We start from the raw sequence: 22,515 nt of genomic DNA on the forward strand, positions 1-22,515 counted from the left end.
GTGTGTGTGTTGGCTAGCTACTCCTGAGTATGAGGCATGGGGCCTGCCTACCCAGTTACACTCCCTTGTAGAAAACTGATTTTCCCTTTGCCTGAAGGTATCGGTTAGAAATGGGGCTTTGTGTCCATTTCCCTTCTCCGTATGGCTGGGATCTTGTCTTGAAACAGTTCAGGGCTTTTGTATGCTGCCACACTCTCTGTGACAAAAATGTAATTCACATCTTGACTGTTGTTTTAATACTATAATTGTCATTATAGGCTTCTGGAAGCTTTTTCCCCCTCTTTTTAAACAAATTGCCTTTTCTTTTTGTGTTGGTTCTCTTTTCTTTATTTTACTTATAATCAATGAGCATAAAATTGTAGAAATAGATTTTTAGCAACAAATTGTAAAAAAACACATATAATACACATCCTATAACTGCAAGACAGAATAAGACACATGGATGGAAAGTTCTTCCCTTTCTCCTTCTGTCCTGCCTTCTCTTTCCTTTTCTCTGAATTGAATTCATCGCTAGTCCATTTGAAGTACTGTTATTTTACTTGTTTTATGCATGTGTGTTTGCAGTTATGTGCATCCTGTGCATGTGTGCACATGCCTGTGCAGAGGTCAACCTCCCCCTCAGTAGCATGGCCCACCTGTTTTTGATGCAGTCTCTCACTGGTGTGGGACTCACTTGGTTACCCTGTACTGACTACCTCAGGAATCCTCCCATCCCTGCCCAATTAACATTAGAAGTATAGATACATGTTATCATGTCAAGCTTTATAAAAGGTTTCTGGGGATCAAATGTCTTCTCATTCTTGCAGGCAAGTATTTTACTGACTGAGTCATGCCCCAGGCCCCAGATAGTCTAGATGGTGTACATACATTGTATAAACAGCAAAAGTTGTCGTACAAAGCAGATACTGATAATAGTTCTCCAGATTGCTGACTATGGTATTTCCCCTTTCCTCTGTTTCTTCTGTTTAATTTTTTGTCTGTTTATCTTTTCATATTCTATGTTGTTATTTCTTAAATTTCCTATTTCTTTTAGTTACCTTACATTGCCTTCTTATGAAGTGAGGATTAACATTTTTGCCTTATTACCATCTATTTCCTATTCTTTCAAAATTATGCTTTATAATAGTTTTGCTGAGTTGATAATTGGTATTTATGTTACTATATCCAAAGCAATACATTATAATCTCTATCTTGCAAAATATTGCATTTTGGCTATAAGAACTGTAATTCCATTATTTTTGTTTCTAGGTTGACATCCCATAATGATTGTGTCACATTCTTTAATAAGGACAATGATTGTTTCTTCATCCCCAGCATCCCGTGACTCCATTCCAAGCAAGGAGTCATGCTTTCTGGAGCCCTCTATGCCCCTGCTGCTCAACAGACTAGTTTGCTTCGGAGGTATCATATGGCTCTTCTGAACCCTCATTCCTCAATTCTGGGTTTCTTTGCGAAGCTTCAGTGTCTTCTGGTTTAGGAAACATCATCATGTTCAGAAACTTCTTGAGATAATGTAATGGGTACATAATTTTTAGGGAGGGTTTGCATGCTTTAAAATATCTTCAAATGCTACTATACTTGATTTCTGTTCAGCATCAATTGTTGGATGGTTTGGCTGAGAGTAGCATTTGTTTGAATGCACATTTCCTAAGGGAATTTGAAGACATTATCTCTTCATCTCTTAGCTTCAAACTTTGTTGTAGAATTGTCTGGTGATTATCGTGTTTTAAATTCTGTCTTTCACACTTTATTTCTCTTTGCAAGCATTGATTGCATTGCCTTATATCCACTGCTCTGAAATTTCATAGGAATCTGCGGTGAGACAAGCATTTCCCCAGTTACTGGGCAAAGATCTTCACAGGTGCTGGAATCATAGCCTCCAGCCTCCTTTATAGTCTCCCTCTTAAACTCCGATTTCCTATGTATTCTATCTATTGAATTAACTTAATTACCTTAAATATTTTTTGTGTGTTCACAGTTCTAGAATTGTGTCCCTTTATTCTGCTTTCTGCTAGTGTTCTTCCTCTATCTCTTCACATTGACATTTTAATTTCAACCATTTTTGTTTTTATTTCTCAATAACAGTGAAATCATTCTCTTAATATTCCTTTATTGTATCCTGTGATAATTTTATCCTGCAATACCTATTTTTAAGTCTCCAAGGATAATTATTCTAACTTTTCTTTGTTTTGGCTTTTTTAGATATTGCTTTTCTGAGGTCTTCCTTATTTGAACTTTGCTGGAACTGATAGTTGAGTTGTTTGCTTAGATCTTACCTTGTTTTGAGACTGAATGCTTTCCTTGAATTTTGACATTTTTAATCTAGCAAGGTCATGGCACTGGTGGAATCTCAGAGTGTGTGGATGCTCCCTGGATGGTTCTTTTGAGGATCTGGCCACTTAGTTGTCAAACTTTCCTTTTTTCTCTATGCCACTCCCTATATGTGATTTTTCTGAATGAGAAATCTAGAAAACAGTTTCCTCTCCAAGTCTCCTCTTGGAGACACATGCATGGCCTGGTAGGAATAAGGGAACCCCAAAAGTCTGGAAGAAATGTGGTCTCAGTACATTGAGTATAGGCTTTCGGTTCTCTCTTTATCTTGCCAGTGGGTTTTCTCTCCATGCTGTGTTTCTGGTGCCAACGAGTCTAAAGGGACTTTCTCTGTGTAAGCATCAGAAGCCATCAGGAATTCCACCATGTAGGACAGGACTCAGCACCCAATGCCTCTGGAAGCCATTAGGTGTTCTAGCATGTGGGACAGGACTTAGCACCCAATGCCTCTGGAAGCCATCAGGTATTCCAGCATGTAGGCCAGGATTCAGTACCCAAAGCCTCCTCATTCTTGTTTACTGATGTGACACCCAGAGTCCAATCTAGTCCCTCTGTGGTGAAACATACATCCCCAGCAAGCAAACTGTCTGGGATTGTCCACAGTTTGTGTTGGCATCGGTGATGTGGAATTCCCCTCTGTATACTATGAATACCATTGGTTAATAAAGAAACTGTTTTGAGCCTATAGCAGAGCAGGGCAGAACAGAGTTGGGTGGGGAAAACTAAACTGAATGCTGGGAGAAGGAAGGCAGAGTTTAGAAGAAGCCATGGAGCCGCCACCAGAGACAGACATGCTGGAACCTTGCTGGTAAGCCACGAGCCTCGTGGTAAAATATGAAATACTGAAAATGGGTTAATACTAGATATAAGAGCTAGCTAGCAATTCACATAAGTGATTGGCCAAGCAGTGCTGCGGGAGTACCTTCCACTGCTTCAGCCAATAGTCGCTGGAGCAAGAGCCGGAACCAAGCGCAGGAACCAATAGGCCTAGCCGCTCTTCTTTTAAAGAGAAATATAAGAGAAATATACCACACCCCAGTGGACTGGTATTTCAGCAGCTATTGGCTGAAGCAGAGGAAGGTACTCCTGCAGCAAAGCAGTGATTTAAATAATATAGTTTCTGTGTGATTATTTCGGGAGTCTGGGCAGTCAGGAAATAAACAAGCGGCATTGGCACTTAGTATTCTAAACCTCCAGCAACTCCTTCAAATTCCATTTCTTCTTCAATAAAGTTTGAGTTTTTTTCAACATTGAGTCATTGTTTATATGTAGTTATGTTTTTGAAGCCCAATTAACTTTGCTTCGGTGACACTAGTGCTAAAAATGTGTTCCCTTTTTCATGTCTAAATGAAAATTTAAAATGTAGATTTGGTCAAATGTATCAACATATCAACCTTTTCTTTTATGGTCTCTTTCTCACTCCTTCTCTCTCTGTATATATGTTTAATATGTTTATGTATTTTAAACACAAATTTGGAAACATTTATGAGATTTTTATCAACATACTGTACAAAAAAGAACATAGAATAACTAAGCCTTACTTGTCATGTTATATAGATTTTAAATATATGTATATATGCAAATATATATCACCAAGGTTTTCTCAAATAGAGTCTAATATATACTGAGCACATATTTTATATGTGTAAGTGTTGTGTATATACAACTTCTTAATAAATATTACTAGAATAAAGGAACAAAATTCATGCATTATACTAATTTGTTCTAAAAATTAGGAGACGAATAATTAGCCCTAGAAAGACACTAGTTATTTTATATGACACCAGATTCTACAATTACTATAAGATTTGGAAACCCCATTTCATTTGGAAGCAAGATTAGTTAGAAATTGCTGATGATTTACCCCCCAAAAGTGTCCTACTACAAGGACACTTGCTCAACCGTATTCATAGCAGCTTTATTCATAGTAGCCAGAAACTGGAAACAACTTAGCTATCCCTCAATTGAAGAATGCATAAAGAAAATGTGGTTCATTTGCATTATGGAGTAATACACAATGGAGTAATTCAGCTGTTAAAAACAATGACATCATGAAATTTGAAGGCAAATGACTTGAACTAGAAAAGATCATCCCAATGAGGTAGCCCAGAGGTAGAAAAACAAATATGGTACGTTTTCACTCATAAGTGGATATTAGCTGTTAAGTAAAGGATAACCATGCTACAATCCACAGACCCAGAGAGGCTATATGCAGGACTCATGGATTTCCCTGGAAAGGAAAAAGAGGATTGATTTTGCAGCTGGACTGGGTGCAGGTGTGGATGGAAACAGGTGGGGTCAGTTGGTGTGGAGAGAGATGGAATGAGAGAGCACTGAGAGATATTTGGAGGGAAATTTAGAGGGTTATGTAGAAACCCAGTGTACTAAAAATTTCCTGAAATCTGCAGGAGTGACCCTAGAGAAATCTCCTATTAAAGCAAGATACGGAACCCAAGAACTGGCAAAAACCCTTTGACCGCAAAAGAGACCTTAGATCTGTCCTGCCTGTAAGACCTGCTGGGGCAATGGTTGCACAGAGCTTGTGAGAGTGGCTAACCCATGACTGGTCCAACTTGAGGCTCACACCTTAAGAGGGATTGTATGTCTGACACCACCTTAGTGGCCAGGAACCAGAGGCTGGACAGCCCAGAGATTCAGGATGGAACCAATCATGACAGACAAAAACAAAACAAAACCCTCCAAAAACAAAAATAAAAACAAAAAATCTCATAAGATCAATAAAGTGTTTCTTAATGATACTCTGTTATATTCATAGATCAATGCCTAACCCAATTGCTATCAAAGGCGCATCATTCACCAACCGATGGGAACAGATTCAGAGAGCCACAGTCAAACATTAAGCAGATCCAGGGGAATCCCTCAGAAGAGGGAAAGAAAGGATTGTGGCACCCAGAGGGATCCAGGCAGGACACCATGAGAGCATGGCCCACAGAATCAACTGAGCAGGGCTCATAGGTGCTCACAGAAACTGAAGCCACAAACACGGAGCCTGTATAGCTAGGTCTTCTGCATATACCTTATGGTTGTGTAGCTTGATGTTCTGCTGGGACTCCCAACAACAGGAGTGGGGTTGTCCATGACTCTTTTTGCCTGCACTTGGGACTCTATCTCCTCCTGGGTTGCCATGAAGAGCCATGATATGAGGGTTTGTGCCCATTCTTATTGTTTCTTGTTAGGTCATGTTCTGTGGATCCAACTGGGAGGTCTATTTTGCGTGTTTGTTTTGAATGGAAGAAGAAGAGGAGCTGATTTGGGGACAAGGGAAGGGAGGTGGGGAAGGACTCGTAGGAATTGGGGAGGGAAAACTGTGGTTAGGATGTAATGCATGAGATAAGAATAAAATTGATACAAATAAAGTAAAATAATTTCTAATTATTAAAAAAAATAAGAGAAGAGAAATTGCTGATGACTGCCGTCCCTGTGCAATTCAGCAGGTTTGGGTCCAGCAGCACATAAAAGAGAAGTGGATGGAGGGGAGAGCTATTAGTGCATCTGAGTCCATGCATTTTCCCTGACTGGGTCACATCTAAGAAGAAGAGTGGAGGGTACCAACTGTGCAGATCATGAGAAGAAAATCATCCCTGGGAACACAGCAGCATGCAAGCCCAGCTAAGCCTAAGAGGATGCTGCTTCTTTGCAGCATTGACTTTGATTTCTAACAGGAATGGATCCCGAGACATAATGAAGAGAACGCCATGAACAGAGGCTCCTGCTTCCATGTTTGTCTGGTGTGATACAGACAATATGTGTCTTAGACTGACCCCAAACCTATTGCTTTCTTATCTGGGCCTTCTGCGGACTGAGAAATAGGAACGTGTCACCAAGTCCAGCTTTCAAACTTTTCAAATTAGAGGGTTATGTAACTTTTAAGTTCCTGACAATGAGGAGGATAGTCCCAATAATTTCAGTGTGTGTGTGTGTGACTCAGTGGTAGAGCATTTGCCTAACACACACAGAGCCTGGGTTGGAGTCTCAGTAATACACACACACACACACACACACACACACACACACACACACACCAGAAAATTGCACAGAGATGATTGGCTTCAATCAACCGGGCTTGTTTCTAGAACTATATGTTCTTCCTAATTAAAACCTTGTGTAACAAGCAGTCCTACACATTTGTGGCAGGAAAGAGTTTAAAAACTAATATAATCTTTGTTCTCTCTGGAAATGTCTGGCTTCATATTAATTATTAAAACTGGTCTATAGGAAAAATATTGAAAACTGTTTTATTTACCACATTTCTCTCTGTTCCTCAGAAGGAAATATCCAGAGATTTGTAAAACATTAAGAGGAAATGCAAACACCATAAATTTTGGAGAGGTTATTTATTTTTTCCTTGGTTATCAGAATGTTAAACATTAATAGAATTTTTTGGTAAGGTCTGGGAGTATAACCATTTTAAAAATACAACATGTCTTCCACAAGATGAAGGGAACGGACACATCGTTCATTGCAGACACAGAGGCCCAGGATAGGCGGCAAGAGACTCACTGCGAATGCCCCGAGACTTCCTCTCTTTCTGTTGTATCTGAGCTCTAAATATACTTTCCAGAATCCTCTGAAACGCTCGCTTAGAATTTTCCATAGTACATCATTTACAGTGATGTGTTGGAATGTATAACCTCAACTTTTCCATATATTCCAACTAAACAATCCAACAAGCTGCTCAAATTCCGCCCATGATTCCGGCTGTAAATCGGCAGTGATATATTTGGATTGGAATGAAGCGCTAGACTTACGAGGCAGGCTCTCTATTAGACAAACTCCAAAAATTGTTACAAGACTTTTCTTGCTGCAAAGTCTGGAGGTAAAATAGCAGGCTTGAAACATAATTGCAAGATTAAATCTTCTTTTAATGGTTCTTACCCTAACTGGAAAAGAAATGGAATACCTTGTTGTGGTATTAGACTGTGGATTGGTTAACCTCTATTTTTTTGATTCTATTAAAAAAAGGTTTTAAGATTTGTTTTTATTATTCTAAATTGTGTACATGTGTGTAGGTATGTGTCCATGAGTGCAGGTACCCAGGGAGGCCAGAGACATTGTATCCACCTGGAGCTGGAGTTACAAACCCATGTGAACCAACAGATAGTGATACCGGGACCAGGATTCTGGTCTCCTGGGAGAACAGCCCATTCTTTTATCTCCCCCACCAAATTCTCGTTGTTTCGTGAGAATGAAAATAAAACGAAATATTTCAGACCAGAAGCAGGTGAAATCACCAGGCAAGGATGGGTTAAGAAGCTCTGAGAAACGACTCTTCTTCGGTACAGCTTGAGTTTTATTTGACTTTAAATCCCGGGAACTGGGGTGGTCTGAGGAAAAACAGCAAAGGTCCTGCTTTCAAAGAGAATGAGATATGAGGCCGTCTGCATGGGGAAGTGAGATATTGCTCCCCATTGTTTATGCTCACCCAGTCTGAGCTGTATTTTTTTCCCCATTTCCAGGCTTTGCAACCGCCATGCCACGTCTCTTGCCATGCCACTCCGGTAGGCTAGTGAGCCTGGCTCCCTGGGGGACTAGACAGTCCACAGGGGAGAGTCCCAGTGTCCTTTGTGGAGAGCTTATTGTTCTACGCGGGAAACAGTTCCCAGGGAGGCTTCCTTTACACCACTGTGTCACTAAATGAAATGACAGTTTTGAACATGATGGGGACTGCAAAACTGTGCCATGTGGCAGGAACGTCTCAGCAAATATGGGCTTACCCAGGAACTCGACCTCCGGATGAAACATCGCTATGGGAAGGAACACAAAAGAAGCCGAGGTTGGGGGACGGCTCAACATTAAGAGCACATGGCTTCCAACCTCTTCTGACTCCCGAACCTCCTCTGTCCTTTTCTGGCCTCTCTCAGTCCTGCACATGCACATATCCCCACACTCAGACTCAAAAATGCACGCATCCACAAATAAAAATGAAAACAAAATTTGCTAAGAAGAATAAAAATAAAACAAAGACTATGGAACCTCACACTGTCCTGCACCCCAGGAAAGAAGGGTTGTGTGTTCTCATCTGAGCTTTCTTGAGTATGCAGACTACCCAAATGAAATGTATAATTTTAAACTCACATTGGATCAAATGAAACACGCTATTTCCTAACATTTTCCCTTTTACTATTTATAACATTGAAACCATATTTATGAGTACAAAGGACCTTTATAATCTTTCTTAGGTAAATCATGAATGCATCATTTTCGATTTCAATAATCCTCTATTGACACACATTTCCCATGCTTCCAAGAGTTCTTTGGAACATTCAGTAAATAACCAGAAACACATTGAAACTACATCTTTTATTGCTTGCTCTATTATTCATTTGAAACAAATTACTAGGATCGAATTATAAGAACTATGACTTGAGTACATTTAATGTAAAAAATATTTTAAAATTCCTTAGTTTTATTAATACTTTGTCATTGAAACTGATTTTATTTAATCCCTTTTCTTGTCTCCAAACTGAATAGGGTCATTTAGCATATTAATTCTATTTTTGGATGAAATTCATCTTTAGTGCTCCATGTGTAGAAACTTTCTTCTTGGCTGCTACTTCTGTTTTGTAGACTCTAGGTCATGCCACTGAAGAAAACACTCCACCATCTTTTAAGGTTGATGGTGAAAACCTGACTCTTGGTGCAGTTTTTGTTCTTTGAAGGTGTCTATTATTGTTGGTTGCTTTTAACCATCCTTTGTCTTTTATTCTCCACAGCTGCATTAAAATATGTCAGATGGTGAAATCTCTTTAATGCTAATGTTATTCACCAGTTTTGGAGTGTGGTCATCAATTATTGCTACTGCACTGACTCTTCTGGAATCTTCTTGCTGTTATTTCTATGTTCCTTTGTTCTATACTTTTGGTTTCTCTGATAATTCATTTTGCTGAATCTTCTGGAATATTGATTGCTTCTCACTTTAAAACCAAATTAAATTTAACTTAACTCCCTCTATGTGCATTTTCTTTCTTCCTTCCTTCCTTCCTTCCTTCTTTCCTTTCTTTCTTCCTTCCTTCCTTCCTTCCTTCCTTCCTTCCTTCCTTCCTTCCTTCTTTCCTGATATAGATATGAATAATTTGCATTGGTATGGATTTTAAGGTCAACTTTGTTATATATATATATATATATATATATATATATATATATATATATATGTACTTCTGCTCTTGATTAAGGTATTGTGAATGTGTTGTTCATTTACAAATGTAATGTATAATTAGGAAATATAGGTTGTTAATGGATAATCATCAATAATAGTCAAGCCTGTAGTCATGTTAGATTTTCTAGATATATAGAGATATATTTCAGATAGGCATTCTTCATATCTTTCAAAGACTCCAGAAGGATATATTACCTAAGCAAACAAGAAATAAGCAACTTCCAAAACTCTAGAAATGACAGAGACATCTTGCTGCCTGGACAGTCACCCAAAGTTCTTTTGTAACATTGGGGCATCCATCTTCAGCCTGCAGGCCCATAGTATCCAGCAGACATTTCCACGAAGCAGGAAATTTCAAAGACAGTTCAGTCACTATCTGCTGTGTCCTGCAGAATGTCTCGCAGACTCTTTCATGAATCAGGAACCCCGAAAGATCATCTCACCTTTAGGCAAGTTTAGCAGTCCTCTCTCTGCTGGTTCTTTGTGTTCAGTTTATGCTTCAATCCAGGCAAGAGCAGTTTCTTGCCCAAATGGCTATCAAACTCCATAAGGAACCTCTTCAATGCCCATTTTCCTCTTGAAATAGATTGGTGCTGCCAGGAGAAGATGTGTCTCATTGTCATGAAAATCCCTAAGTTATTAAAACATTAAATGCCATATTCTGTAGTCTTTGAAAGATACGAAGAATGTCTATCTAACTGAAATATATCTCTATATATCTAGAAAATCTAACTAACATGACTACAAGCTTGACTATTATCAATGATTATCCATTAACAACCTATATTTCTTAATTATGCATTACATTTTTAAATGAACTATACAATTACAATCAAGATCAGAAATACATATACATATAACAAAATTAACCTTAAAATCCATACCAATGCAAATTATTCATATCTATATCACTTTCCCTTCTTCCCTCCCTCCCCCTCCTCCTTCCCCCCTCTCTGTCTTTCTTTCTTTCTTCTTTCTTTCCCTCTCTCTTTCTTTCTTTCTTTCTTTCTTCATTCCTTCCTTCCTTTCTTATTTTTTTCTTTCTTATGGTTCTGAGGACAGAACCAAATGTTCTCTGTATATAAGGTAAATGGTGTACCACTGACCTACATCTCCAGATCTATCTGATTTTTAAAATTAAGATTATATACTCTGGCTCTAATTCTTTCTTTGTTTTTTTAGTTTTTGTTGTTTTGTATAATTTTTAGCTCCACCAACCTCTTGAAGTCACATTATCAAAATGTGTTATACATATCACTTCCCCCTTCCTTTGCTAGTGTTTTCTCATGATTAGTAACACATTTCTTTTGCCTACATATTGTTGGGTTCAGATTATGTGACCTGGTCCTATATGTCAATTCAGTCAGCATGACATCAGAAAGGAAGTGGTTTTATCTGCTGGTGCTATTAATTCATAGTAGCATGTTTGGGAGAACAGTCTGTTCTTTCAGGAAACCTTCCTACCTGAGTCTGTTCTGAAGATCTGACCCTTTCTTGTGAAGGCACATAACATGGGGGGACAGAGATGGAGACAAAGCTCATAGCCAATCACATAGCTCTCAAGTCATTTCACTGGAACTTGTCTCTGCTCAATTAACTCTAATTTTAGGTTCCCTCCTCTCCTTCATACAGGGACCTGAAGGATATTTATCAAACACCGAGTCAGTTGAGAAGAGATCGCTGACAAATACGTATCCTAGGTTTCAGTTATTCTCTTGCTGCCTATGTGCGAGTCGACCTTCATACTTTCCTTCCCAACCATGATCACAGTCCTTGCCATTCCAACTTAATAATTGGTTTAGCATAATTAGCAATCTAATTTTACTTTAGAGAAATTTATACATTAGCCAAAATTTGAAGGGCAGCTAATTGGCATTTGGACTTTTCTTTGGCGTTAGAACAAATTCCTGTGTTCTATGGGTTGGCCTTGAAATGTTTCTCAGAGGCCCATGTATTAAAGAATTGCTCTCAGTGTGGGGCTTTTAGGAGGCAGAGAACATTTGGAGAAGTGGACCCTGCTAGGAAGAAGGTAGGTACTGCAGCCTGACATTAAGGGAGTATTGGGAGTCCAGACCCCCCACTTCTTCACTTCCTTCCTTCCAGGCTGCCAAAAGGTCAACAGCACACTCTACTGCAAGCTTCTGCCATGATAACTTCCTCACCATAGACCCTCAAAATCATGCAACTAAGCCTAGACTGAGGCTTTCAAACTGCAGCTTACTCTTTTAAAATTATTATTTGGAGCACTTTGCTGCAACAACTCTAACTAAACTTACTTATTTTTTTCTTCTTAAGCCCTCTGAATGTGAGTGATAGTTATATGGCTTGATCTGTTGGGTGGTGGGGTGTCCTGGAAATGGAACCAGAGCTTATCTTGGGTGCATGAACTGACTTTTTCAGAGCCCATTTCCTATAGTAGGATGCCTTGCTCAGCCTTGATACAGGGGAGAGGGACTTGGTCCTGTCTCAACTTAGTATACCAGACTTTGCTGACTCCACAGAGGAGACCTTACTGCATCTGAGGGGAGGATTGGGTGGGGGGATGAGGGGAAGTCTGAGGGACAAGAGAAGGGGAGGTAGGGGGATCTTGAGCTAGTATGCAAAATTAAAATATTTTAAAATAAACAATAATTCATGTTTTTGATTTTTCAGATATTTTGGTAAATTTCATAGGCAGAAACTGAGTAAATGCTTGAGTTTCTCTGTTTTGTCAAAGTGTGTAAATATGTTTCTGAAGTCATTTCATTGATTTGACCATCAGGACTTACACTGTTATGCCAATACTGTGTTTTTGAATAATATATTTTGATCAATTTTTGGGGAATTTCATAAATGTACTTTATATATTCACCCCAGCACCGATCTACCTGACTCCTCCCACTTCCCCACATCCTCTTTGAAAGTTTATTTAGTTTTTTGGTAATTCACTAAGTGCACATACTCATGGGCACAGGGCCCTTCAGAGAAGTGTGGTCTCTCTACCAGGGACCATTCCCCTAAAGAAAACTAACTTCATTCCCTGGGGGCCATCAGCTGTACTGATCATGCAGACTTTATTCCTTAAATTGCCCTGGAGTCTAACACAGTGCCGAGCAAATATTACAAAAAAAGTTGAATGAATTAAGAACAATTGAACAAAAATAAGTATTTCTATTTTTTAGAAATTTCTTCATTGTTCTTTAAGAATTAGAAAAGAAGCTGCTAACTCTGGTTTTTTTAACAAAGAAGAAAAATACTTTGACTTGTATGTTTCATGATATTAATCATATGAATCGTATGTTGCAATGTGAACCCCAAGATTGCATAATTTGTAGTCAAACCTGTTTCTCGTTATGGTGTGGCTCACCCCTAGCCCACACCTTTGAGCCAAGTGCTTTCTGCTTGAATACTGTAAAGAGTACTAAATAAATCAACCAAAGCTTAAGAGGCACAGCAAGCAACCCATTGACAGGAATGAACAAGACAAAGCCATAGAAATTAAGAGGGAGGGAGGAGGATGGATAGACAGAGTCACAGGAAGTCCATGAGAGGGACATTCAGTTTGAGAGTCTTATTTGAAACTGTAAGAGAGTGGAGGTTTCTGGGAAGTTGATTGAGGAGGAAGGTCAGCTGGGTGCTTTCTCTGACTCTCTAAGCCAGCATTCTTTGACCCCAGCATCTGGCTCCCAAGTCTTTATTGGTGAAATCAAACGATTGAGATTATTTTTACAAATGGCAATCATACAAACCAAGTAAGGAAGATCAGAAGCATCTAAGCCCCACTCCGTTCTGTGTACACCTATGTTGTTTTTGCAGACTTGTACACATTTCAAAAGAGGTTCGTTCATCTGGCTATGGTGTGCTAGATGGCAAAATGGGAAGAAGGGTGAGTTATGAGTGAGAAATAGTGTTTTAAATAGCTTAGTCCCTTTCCAGTTATGGTTTAAAGAGTACACAGTGGAACCCTTCCAATCACAACACATGACTTTGTTCAAGGATGATAAAACTAAGTATTTTGCAAATGATATTTAAACATTTGTAGGTAGAGATTCTATCACAATTTATGAAAATACCAATCTAATTATTTCTTGAGACAAGCTTTCACAATGACTCCTAGGCTGGCCTAGACTTCATGAGCTTCCTGTTTCAGCCTCAGAGAATGACTGGAACAGTTGTCTCCTATTTGTGTGTTGACACGTATAAGTCAGATTGCATCAATGTCCGTACTTTCCAATATGGAACAATCTAGGTCAATTTTCTGTTTGTCATTAAGAGTGGGGTTTTGTCTATATGCTGCTGATTCTGTCATGGGGGCTTGAGCTATGCATGCATGGCCTCCAGAGTCAGAGGGAGATGACAGTCACTAATTCTATATTGCGCTTACTCACATATTTCAAGTACTTTATTGTTCTTGTGTTTTGCCATCTGTACGGGAGGGAACATGAAACCCACAACATCTTGTCCCTCAGTGGATTTTTTCATACATTGTGCTCATGATTACTTAAGGGAGATTTAGCTCAGTAGATCTTCAGGTACTTGGTTGTTAGAGGATGCCTTCATGGAAGGAAGAGCTGAAAGGCCAGCCACCCCTTCTCTCTCATTTTTTTTTCCTGTGCCTTTCTGACAAAAGGCAAAGTTTTCACTGGTTTTGCCTTTCACTGAAGATAAAAATTCCTATATATAAATGAGGTGAGTTCCACCAATATTTTACTCCTAGCTTGACTCCCAATAATTCAGATTATATATGAACTAATGACGTCTCAGAGTTATCAACATTTCTAAATGGGTTCCGGGGTCTCACAACAGCTTTGAGTATTTCCTTATTCGTGTGTTCACTGAAACAATAATCAATAGCAGGCCCCAGACTACCACTGGGATAAGAGAAAGCACTCTTTTCTAGACTCTCAAGTCTCTCATTATAGCGTTTCTCATATCCAGTCCCAGGGTTTTTATAAAATCCAGTATCTCTTAATTTTCTTTAAGTCTTTCAACCACTGAGATTAACATATGGCACAATTGATGCAAAATAATAGAGATTTTAAAAGTGGAAATGTCTGCTCTCCTACTCCCACTTCAAGCTTTTTCTTTTGCTTTATTATGCACAAGATCCATGACACTTTGCAGTGTGAGACTGATGGGAATTGATAGCTTTAAATTAGTATTAAGTAATTGGGAATGCAATGTACAACCCAGAAGTGCTTTCTTGTTTCGAGTTGTGAGTTTCTTCCTCCCTTCCCCGCCCAATCATTTTACCACTGTCTCTTATTAACTGCTACAAGGAAAAAAATATTATGATGAATAAGTTGAATTTCGGAGGCATATTGCTATAATTTTATCAAACATGCCAAGATGTGAGTTTAATTTATCAGGAAAACAAATTTTCCCAAAAGAATTGTCAGATAAGTGGAATCACAATTTCACTTGCTGAAAGGCAGGAGAAAAGGAAGAAATTGGCATAAAACAGGAAAGACAGAACTGAATATTGATGTTTTCTTCAACTTGGTCTTTCATTTGAGCACAATACTCAGGAAAACTGAGAATTTCAACCAACTAAAAAGCATCCCTGGGATCAAATGACTTTCTTCTTGATGGTGCATGAGTCAGAGACTATCAGTGATGAAACATGTCAGAATTAAGAGGTTAACATGTATGGCAGTGAATGTTTTAGCTGTGCAACCCTCAGAAAGAATTTGAGGACAATATGGACTATGTATGTAGTCTTCTCTCTTGACACCAGATCCCTTGGTACCCTCACCCTATTCCAAAGTTTCAGTTACCACCTCTACCAGGGAGAAAGCCAAACTTCGAATGAATGAGTGTCCCTAATTTCACTTCCATACTAGATTTTAGATTTCACACTACCATAAATACGTTAGTTGATATCTTTCTTCTTTATTTTTCTCCTGTCAAAGCTGTGTTGGTTACAAGGGTATTGTTATATTTTCTTTCGAAGCAAATCCTTCCAGATGATTCTGAATTCTTACTTCTTCTTCATAAAGTACTGTGCATCGCCCTGGCATGTATTATGATTTTTTCTAAAGGGTAATTACTTATTTGTACAGTATCCAGAAGTGATAATCAGTCATTCACTTATTGAACACATGCCATTTACTAGGCTAATTAGAGACACAGGAAATAGAAAGGTCAATGGAATCAGTCCCCTACCCTTGAGAGTTTTGTTGTCTATTAAAAGGCCTCTGATGCATAAACAGGTGAAGCTGCAAAAAATTAGGGTGCTGTGGGTGAAAGGGAGGAGCAATATATGTTATCAAAATTGGGGGGAAGCTCTTCTGTCATCGAAAGCTAAGGAAAATTGATTTTTTTATATCTAGAAGGATGAAGAGGTATTTCAATTTAGAGAAAGGGAAATTTCTATTTTAAAAATATTCCACATGCATTCAGAAAGCATTGTGAACCTCTTCTCCTATTTCCACCCTTTATGCTCATGTCTTCCCCAACCTCATCTTCTTCTGAACTATACCCTTTCTATCATACTTCAGAAAAACTCTTTTTGAGTCACTGATTTTGACTCAAGTTTCGAATGGCACCTTGGAGAAGGGATCATATGACGGAGTCCACACAGCTGACCAATGTCCACAACACTGAAGGACATCCAACACCCACCCTCGTTTGGTAACCATTAACTTGGAATAGCTTCTCAGGAGGGAGTGGAGCCTCACGGGCACTTCACCATCTCTAAAACAGTGTTGCAGAGTCCAGTCCTATGCAGGTCTTGTTTAGGCATCCACAGCTGCTATGCATTTGTGCTCACAATGACCTTGTTGGATTCTGGTAGCAGTAAAGGAAAGGAAATTTCAAGACAGAGCAATAGTATGGACAATGGTCATAGACAGATGTTGCTCAAGGTCATGTATGTTGAATATGATCAAAAGCTTAATGCAGCTTGAGCTGAGGGTATGATGAACGGCTAATACAGTCCAGTCACATGTCCTTTCTTGCTATATCTGTGAATTTGTTTTTTCTCCTGTGCAATATGTAGATATCTGGACATGTAAGCTGATGAGTAATAGAAATATATTTCTATTTTGTTTTTAAAGGAAGTCAACTTTGTAATCTGTGTGGCGGATGCTTCTTGTACAGGATGCAGTAGAATCAGAGGACCTGTGCAGCCATTTAGTTGACAGTCGATGGAGACAAGGAATTAGAGAAGCTTGTGAATTGGAAGAAGAGTCTCAAGAAGAACTCTTGAGCAAGAGTGATCATCACCAGGACATGCTAATTATCAGGTATAGTGTTTCCAGATAAAGAGGTAATCATTGTAATTTGGAACATTTTTGACTTGGAAGGCAAAGTGTGGAAAACGGCAGGCAGGTGAGAGAATAGTTTATCAGAAAGAAGAAGGAAGATTTAATGGTGGATGCATTTATTCAACAGGTGTGTGGAACAGCCTTGTGAATGTGTCCAGCGGGCTGCACAAAATATGATCTGTGCTGGGTTGATAGATTAGTCTTGGTGTTCAGGGAATCATTAACAAACAAACCGCAATAAATGTCAGTGAAAGCGCAAACAGCGACATGACCCAGAATGCTCAGGTACCAGCAGTCTGATCAGTGTTCCCTTTCCATCGCTGCATAATGCCCTAAGTCAGCGTGCTTGCAGTTTATATTACATCAATGTTCTGAGAAATGACTGCCTTGACTTATGCTTTTTTCTCTCTAAATTAAAGCGTCTTGCTTTTTCTAGTGTTGTTGCATAATAATGATACATTCTTAATACCTCCCTATATATTTTTCTCCTTAACAATCTAGTATCTCATATGTTAACACAATGTCATTTGCTGTATCAATTTCAATTATCTTACTAAAGCTGTTTTCTATATATAGTCAAGGTGACTGTTGTGAAGATGTCCATCCCACAGTTTTTTCCCTTCAAAGCCAACACCAACAATGGTGGAAATCACTATTTACAGAACCAACTTCTCATTGCTTTTACTTTCTCATTAAGAATGAACACTATTAGGAGAAAGGGGATAAGTCATGGACATTAATATTTCATCCTGATAATGAACACATAGCCATGCAGATAGAAAAAAATATTCCTTTAGAGTTCCCTAGTCTCTGAAAAAAATAAACTATACATGCTGCAAGCAAATGAGATTTAGCCTGATACCTCAGGATAATAGAGAATCTGGCCTTTAAAGGCATTTTAAAAAACAGTTTTCTGTTTGATAAAAGACATCTAGCCAGTTTCTATGGACCTTAGACAGAAGCAAAGATCAGTGTGTTGAAGTTAATCAGTAACTTGAACTATCTTTTTCGTTCGTTTGGAAAGGAGAAAAAGAGACAGACTGCCATGAAAGTATGTTATTTCTGCAGAAATACTTGCATCTTTGCCGAATTTTAAGGTCATTTTTCTTCTCCTCGTGTTTCTTTCTCCTGTGACTTTTTATGAAATTCAAAATGTTCCATGTCTGCCACTTTTTACTGTAGCACACAGAGCCATACTCCGTGAGTTTTATACTAAAGCTTGTAAGCTAATGTTGTATAGTTGGAATGATTGAAGGCTTAGACAGAGACATAACTTAGATTGGGGTGAAGATAATGTATGCTAGAGGGGAGCAATCCAGCATGAGGTACACAATATTTTCTAAAGCAATGAATTGATTCCTGATATATTATGTATTTATCTTCTTCCCATTAAATATATCGCATATTTATAATATCTGTATTATATCTGTATGATTTTAGGATGTCTTATGATTTTTGGGATACCCTAGACCAATTATATCCATTTATGGATTAGGAAATATTAAGAGGAGAAGGGTCAAGTTTTTTTTTCAAGGTCACATAGGAATCAGTAATAGGATTTATATGGTAACTTAAGTTTTAAGATTCCAAACAAGAGGCTTGTTTTCTTAATATTGCATCATCTATATTGTTTGAATTCAAAACTTCCACACACATAATGAGTCTGCTTTAAATCAAATAGAAATGAGGGGGGATGTGTCAAAAATCAAACTTTCCTTCCAAATTGGAACTCTTGATACCTAAGATATAAGTATGCTTAATTACCGCTTGTTTATCACTGTATTTTCTAATGTGAAGGTTAAATTCTAGTATTCTGTCCAGATTTATAGGCTTAAGTTGACAAAAGATAAAAATGAAGGAAGTCAAACACAAGTGCTTAATATCTTTCATAAAATACTGAAAATCCTTAGTACATGGAGTCAATCAAAGATAAAAGCAGGGCTGGGCATGTAGCTAAGTGCTAAAGTGCTGGCCTAGTATGCACAATCAGTACTATAATATGTGCACACACATACATGTGTGCACACATATTTATATAGAGTTTGTGTGTGTGTGAGAGAGAGAGAGAAAGAGAACGAGATCACAGGAGAAGATATTTATATTCTAGAACTTGGCATGTTAAAACATGCAATGATGCAAGTTTTATCTGTCTCCATAAGAAAAAAAAAACACAAAGGAACAAATAATCCTTTAAATTTGCCCATTGGGGACTATTACCGCTTATATACTTCCATGAGGGCCTTAGTCTTGCACAATCAGAACTTTGAACACGGGCAAAAGCATGCAATTAGAACAACTTCTGCATCATACAAAGAATCCATTCTTCATGTATAAAATCCTGCCCTTCCCGAATGTCTTCCAAACCTGGATTCATTGGTTGTGGTTTTGAACATTCAGTACTCATAGCGTCTATCTATAACGAAAGGATTTTGTGCTTTCCCATGGCATTCACAGCTGCTTGTAGAAGTAAAGAAATTTGGGAGCAGTTGATACATGGCAAGAAAAAAAGTCATTCTGTTTAGACTTAAAAGCATAAAAGCTTGGAAGAGGTAAGCATTTGTGATGATTATCTTAAAGAAAATTAGTCACTCAAACGGACACTTGGGGAGTTATCTAAAATAATACATACTTCTTTGATACTCCCACGATTAAAGGTAAGTTGGCTTGTTTTCCTTAGTCTGCCCCTTGAAGGGCAGACTCGGAGACATTAACAACTAATAGCTGAGCCTGAGAAACCCACAAGTATTGCCTAAAAGGCTGGAAAAATCTCACGAAAATGGATTCTCTTCTGTTTCTTATACATACTGTTTGAGCTGTGTCTTGGTAGCCTTTGCGGTCCTGTGTCTCATCACCGGAAAACAGATATAACCTGATGCTCCATACAGTACAATGGAACATGAGGGTCTAAGATTCTCTTTGACCCTTTGATATGAAAATGGAGGGGTAGTTATACCATTCAACTATTTTAAGCATCAATTTTCTCATCTTTAGAATGAGATGGCGCCATCTTTATTCATTTAATTTTGGCAAAGATTAAATACGCCAGTCACAGGGTAGGTACTCAGTAAGCATAAGTTTTAGTTTTGTTATGTTTCACCTGTTCAAATGCTAGAATAGTCTACCCCAGACCTTTTGGGGGCTAATGTGCCTATTGTACCCTTGGTCAAATTGTTATCAACTGCTTTTGTACAGAAGTGAAATTAAATGAAATAGAATAAGCTGCATTTCTTCCCCATTCTTTACACTCAGGTTTAATCTTACCCTAAGCCACATTTCTGTTGGTCTCAGGGCATGTGCCCACCATTGCTGTCAGGGATGATTGCATAAACCACACCTCATATCCTTTCGTACTTTCGTTTCCTCTTGCCCCCTCTCTCAGCTATTCCCTGGAATTTGCTTTCTTCTGTGGACCTGTTGATTCTGTTGCTTTGGTTTGTGTCACAAGGATATCAATTCATTTTACCATGTATTTTTACCCATCCAGGAGTCAGTTGTCAATCTTACTCTTCGCTGAGTTCTCATCACGTTTATTACTGCTACCCTTGCTCACCACACTGAGTTCTTACCTGAGATGATACAACTGTGTGTAAACCAAGTAGGACTCGTCCTGTTTCTACTGATAAGTGCGTTCAAAATAGCTCTCAGAAATGTCACCCTAAGATGATTTTGTCAGGGCTCTTGTAACTCTTTGTCTGTCCCCAGTGTTTTCACAGAAACATGGTAACTTACTAAATATATTATTGAGCAATTAGAACTAAAAGAAAGAAAGTAAAAAGAAAGAAAGAGGAAGAAGATGAAGGAGGAGGAGATGAAGAAGAAGAAGAAGAAGAAGAAGAAGAAGAAGAAGAAGAAGAAGAAGAAGAAGAAGAAGAAGAAGAAGAAGAAGAAGAAGATTTGTCATAACTTCTCTTACCCTTTGACTATCTTAACAATGCTTTGTGTGGTTCTTAATGTCATATAATCTTATTTAGTAAAACCGCCCTATTGAATTTTAGGCCAGATGTTTAAGCTAAGGCTCAGAAATAAAGGGATGTTTCCAAAGTTGCTATGTTAATGTGATCCAAGACTTGGACTTGAATTCAGTCTTCCTCCCCATAGCTTCTTTTTGTTGTTATGCAGTATTTTATTTGTATTTTTAGGGGTCTCTGAACTTGCTTGCTCATCCCAAGATATAGGTTACGATGCTTGATGCTTTGGGGACTGTCTTCTCAGAAGGCCGATCTTGAACACCATAGCCAGACATAGGTGATTTGAGAATGTGCCAGGCATCTTAAATACGTGAAGAGCCTGCTTCCTTTATTCCGTCATTCAGGACACATCATTCATCACAGAACCAGAGACAATGAAATCTGGTCACATTGCTTTCAAACAGCTCAAATAAAGTTTTAAAGTTGGGAATGTGAATAGCCTACGGTTTTGCATCTGTTTTTGATATTGCTTTTCTTATTACACTGTTTGGTAGTCTGTACAAAAATTGGTAGAAGCATATAACTTATTGAAGTCAGATACTTAAAGATATTTAATTGCTTATCTGAATTATTAATAATACAATGCATTGAGGTCAAAAGTCTAGAAGCTGTTAGATGAATTCATGGTGTAATAAAAATCTAGGAATCACATAAATATAAATTTGTCATCCCTTATAAATAGTCATCATCTTTCAGACTCTTGATAACCAATGAAGAGTTTGTAAGAAAAGTAGGAAGGAGAAGGGACACACAGTTAATTTTCTGCTTCCTCGAGAATGGGTTAAGCAGTAGTCATTGCAATAGCAGTGAGCATGCATGCAGAAGATCGCACGCAGATGAAGTACATTTCCAGATACTATTTTTATTCCCAAACTGACCATGTAAATCAACTAGACTTATGAATTTCTTTGTAACTGACTGTTACGCATCTTCTTGTGAGTAACAGGTTTTGCTACATAAAGGTGTTTATAGTTTTCTCCTATTTGTTTATTTACTCTACTTCTTTTTCCCTTACTATGTCGGTTTGCAAAATCCCATACATTTAAGCAACTGCCCAACCTAAAGATGACCCCTAGATAGTTTGAAACCACAAAAGGTGATGTGTAGGGAGACTGAGGCAGGAAGACACAAGTGGGAGGTTAGTTTGGGCTGTGTAGGGACAGCGTATGTAAAACAAACGAACAACAAACCAAGATGAATGCCTAAACTAGCAAAAATGTATTTTGAGAGATTAACTGTACATATAAAAAGAATGTTGTGGTCTAGGTTTGAAGATTTCTAGCCTCTAAAGATTCTGCAGCAAAAAATAAGTTTTAATAGTATTTGAAAAGTCTTTAAAAAATTATACACATCCCTTGTATGCCATTGAAATTTTATTTTTTCCATTCCATGTAGGTTGACAATAGTTAGAAAAGATCATTTTCCATTACAAGAAGAGATTTCAGTAACAGAATACGTAGTCTCCCTACAGCAAATGCCAATGGCTCTCCTCCTCAGAGCAAGAGAAAACTTTGATTCTATTGTTCTTATCTGGACCACTGTAAACCACGCCTATAAACAAGGATAGCCAATTAAATAAGACAAATGGACAAACAAATATGAGGTTCGCAATTTGAGGAAACTACTCCTCTGAAATACATGGATTTTACATGATCAGCTACAGCAGTCAATGTAGTGAGAGTCTTTCCCATGAGGCATTCCAACTTGGCCATTTTCATTCCATGGCCTGCAGTTCTCACTTCTCTTTGCAGTGGGTATCCAAACAGCACTTCTACAGTGGGCATCTTTGCCA

At 38.3% G+C, this 22,515-nt stretch overlaps 1 long non-coding RNA gene across 3 annotated transcripts; it reads left to right on the top strand.

Moving 5' to 3' along the window:
• Positions 1 to 16,189: 16,189 nt before the first annotated feature.
• Positions 16,190 to 21,159, top strand: LOC125392419 (uncharacterized). 3 transcript variants are annotated; one of them, XR_015739490.1, is made up of 3 exons: positions 16,190 to 16,402; positions 16,546 to 16,734; positions 20,240 to 21,159. It is a non-coding gene; the product is annotated as an uncharacterized LOC125392419 (long non-coding RNA). The 3 variants fall into 3 exon arrangements; XR_015739491.1 differs by having other exon boundaries at positions 20,458 to 21,159; XR_015739492.1 differs by having other exon boundaries at positions 16,190 to 16,358.
• Positions 21,160 to 22,515: the final 1,356 nt, after the last annotated feature.

Source organism: Myodes glareolus, chromosome 12 (genome assembly GCF_982192425.1).
Source record: "Myodes glareolus chromosome 12, mMyoGla1.1, whole genome shotgun sequence".
Taxonomy (NCBI): domain Eukaryota; kingdom Metazoa; phylum Chordata; class Mammalia; order Rodentia; family Cricetidae; genus Myodes; species Myodes glareolus.